Source organism: Apostichopus japonicus, chromosome 5, assembly GCF_037975245.1.
Source record: "Apostichopus japonicus isolate 1M-3 chromosome 5, ASM3797524v1, whole genome shotgun sequence".
NCBI lineage: Eukaryota > Metazoa > Echinodermata > Holothuroidea > Aspidochirotida > Stichopodidae > Apostichopus > Apostichopus japonicus.
In genome coordinates, this window is record NC_092565.1 from 961,299 (window position 1) to 964,595 (window position 3,297).

At 56.9% G+C, this 3,297-nt stretch overlaps 2 non-coding genes across 2 annotated transcripts; both read right to left on the reverse strand.

The window, feature by feature from the left end:
* Positions 1-324: 324 nt before the first annotated feature.
* Positions 325-484, reverse strand: LOC139968223 (5.8S ribosomal RNA). Its single transcript, XR_011793260.1, has one exon. It is a non-coding gene; the product is annotated as a 5.8S ribosomal RNA (ribosomal RNA).
* Positions 485-1,089: 605 nt separating this feature from the next.
* LOC139968342 (small subunit ribosomal RNA) lies at positions 1,090-2,967 on the reverse strand. The gene has a single exon (XR_011793347.1). It is a non-coding gene; the product is annotated as a small subunit ribosomal RNA (ribosomal RNA).
* Positions 2,968-3,297: the final 330 nt, after the last annotated feature.

The following is a 3,297-nucleotide window of genomic DNA, read 5'->3' on the forward strand; positions in this document are numbered from 1 at the left end:
ACCATGCGCCTGCGAGAACGCAGACGGGAGGACGAGAGACCCCGCGATTGGGTCGACCGGCTCTGCCCGGCAGAGGCTCCTCGACCGTTCCGGGGGGTCGGACGCTGGACCGCACCACGGGCGCATACGTCTACACCCCGATGGCACGTCGCACGACCGACGAACCCCCGGTTACCGATCGAGCCTGCTCGCCGAGTTTCACCGGCGCCGACATCACAGAACTCCATCTGACACTGACCCGACGCAGCCGGCCGTCGAAGGGACGGCTGCGGCCGGGCGCTCCTCCGGCGCGCGAACACGCCGACTCTGTGAGTGATTGTCTTCAGACGCTCAGACGGACGTGGCTCGAGGAGCAGAGCATCCCCGAGCCGCCATTTGCGTTCGAATAAGTCGATGATCAGTGAGTTCTGCAATTCACATGAATTCTCGCATCTAACTGCGTTCTTCATCGACGCACGAGCCGAGTGATCCACCACCAAGAATTGTCATTTGCCACTGGAAGACTCCCGCGTTCGCAAACTCTCCTCAGAGCCGAGGGAAGAAGTGGAACGGAAGGAGAAAGGACACGGGGACTCTGTGCCTTCTTTGCTTGTGACTGGAAAGAAATATCCTCCGTCGAGCCGAGGGGGGAAGCGGGCTCCCTCCTTCCCCCCACCGCCGCGAGGGCGGGTCGCGCGAGTCAGACTCGCCGACTGGGGGGAAATCGGGCGACACCGGTGCCCCTTCTCTGCCCTGCGGAGAATGCCTCGAGGAGCGCCGCGCCGCGGACGGCGACGGCGTCTCCACCCTTGCGGGACTTCTCCCTCGAAGCTACCGGGAGTGCGAGACTCCGTGAGACAGACGACGAGAGAAGAACCGGGTACTCCCCGGGCTGGTCTGTGTGTGACACGCCCGTCTCCTTTTTGTCGGAGAGAGCGAAGGCGAAGCGCGGGGTCTGACCTCGACCGTGGAACGGGGAAGGAGGCGGTGAAAACCCCGCTCGAGTCCCCCCGGCTTTTCCAATTTGCTCTCTCCGCGTGTCTCTCTGTGACGGCTTTTCCGACATTCCCCCTTTGTTCCCTCTCCGATCACGGAGGGGAAGGGTTCTGTTAATGATCCTTCCGCAGGTTCACCTACGGAAACCTTGTTACGACTTTTACTTCCTCTAAATGATCAAGTTTGACCGTCTTCTCGTCGCGCCTCGACAACCGGCCGAAGCCGGGGGTGCCAGACGGTCGATCCGATGGCCTCACTAAGTCATTCGATCGGTAGTAGCGACGGGCGGTGTGTACAAAGGGCAGGGACGTAATCAATGCGAGCTGATGACTCGCGTTTACTTGGAATTCCTCGTTCAAGGGACACAATTACAAGTCCCTGTCCCCAGCACGGAGAAGTCTCAGCGGATTACCCGGACCTTTCGGCCGAGGGCAAATGTACCCGCTGCTTGCGCCAGTGTAGCGCGCGTGCGGCCCCGGACATCTAAGGGCATCACAGACCTGTTATTGCTCCATCTCGTATGGCTGAAAGCCATTTGTCCCTCTAAGAAGTTCGCGGCTCACCACGACGGGTGGCCGGACTATTTAGCAAGCAAGAGTCTCGTTCGTTATCGGAATTAACCAGACAAATCACTCCACCAACTAAGAACGGCCATGCACCACCATCCACAAAATCAAGAAAGAGCTCTCAATCTGTCAATCCTCACTGTGTCCGGGCCGGGTAGGTTTCCCCGTGTTGAGTCAAATTAAGCCGCAGGCTCCACTCCTGGTGGTGCCCTTCCGTCAATTCCTTTAAGTTTCAGCTTTGCAACCATACTTCCCCCGGAACCCAAAGACTTTGGTTTTCCGGAGAGTTGCCCGCCGCGTCATGGGAGGAACGCCGGCGAATTACGAGTCGGTATCGTTTATGGTCGGAACTAGGGCGGTATCTGATCGCCTTCGATCCTCCGACTTTCGTTCTTGATCAATGAAGACATTCTTGGCAAATGCTTTCGCTGTCGGGCGTCTTGCGACGATCCAAGAATTTCACCTCTCACGCCGCAATACGAATGCCCCCGGCAGTCCCTCTTGATCATTACCTCAGGATCTCAAGACCAACGAAATAGAACCGAGGTCCTCTTCCACTATTCCATGCTGAGCTGTTCGGGCACTTTGGCCTGCTTTGAACACTTCAATTTTCTCAAAGTAAACGTTCCAGTCTCGCACGGCACTCAGTTAAGAGCACCGCACGACCAACCGAATCACTGGCCGGGAAAAATCTCCCACGACTCCCGTTTGACGGGGAGAAGGGGAACGGGCAGTGCACGCCTCACGGCGGACCGCCCGCCCCGGCCAGAAATCCGACTACGAGCTTTTTAACTGCAGCAAATTTAATATACGCTGCTGGAGCTGGAATTACCGCGGCTGCTGGCACCAGACTTGCCCTCCAGTAGATCCTCGTTAAAGGATTTAAAGTGTACTCATTCCGATCACAGGGCCTCCGAAGAGGCCTGTATCGTTATTTTTTGTCACTACCTCCCCGTGTCAGGAGTGGGTAATTTGCGTGCCTGCTGCCTTCCTTGGATGTGGTAGCCGTTTCTCAGGCTCCCTCTCCGGAATCGAACCCTGATTCTCCGTTACCCGTCACAACCATGATAAGCGCATAACTTACCATCGAAAGTTGATAGAGCAGACTTTTGAAGGGAGCGTCGCCGGTGCAAGACCGTGCGATCGGCATGATTATCTAGAGTTCACCAGCGGAGACCGGACCCCGAAAGGACCGGGCTGGCCTTGTTCCTAATAAGAGCACGCTTCCCCCGAAGGGTCGGCGCTTTGTTGCATGTATTAGCTCTAGAATTACCACAGTTATCCATGGTATAAGACTTTCTCCAATAAACCATAACTGATCTAATGAGCCATCTGCAGTTTCTCTTGTATGTTCAGGATTGTACTTAGACGTGCATGGCTTAATCTTTGAGACAAGCATATGACTACTGGCAGGATCAACCAGGTAACGGTCGACAGAACCGGGCTGGGCCCGTTCGCCGTCCGGGAGTCGCTCTCGCACTCCCCTCTCTCTCTCTCTGAATTCTCAATTGTCGATGCCGTGCTATTACGGTACAGTGATCGAAGAACCGCCCGAAGGGATTCTCGAGGTGTGTATCTCTACCCGAGTCGACTGGGTCGTCTCGAGAGGAGTCGCAGTGGTCCCGCCTCGGAGACGGGACCGGTTCGAAGCGACGCGGGAGGGCGACGGCTCGTCCACTGGAACAGGGGAGAGCAATCGCACGCCTCGAGCGTGCATTCGTTGCTTGGATGAAAAAGCCCGTACCGAGCGCCGAGT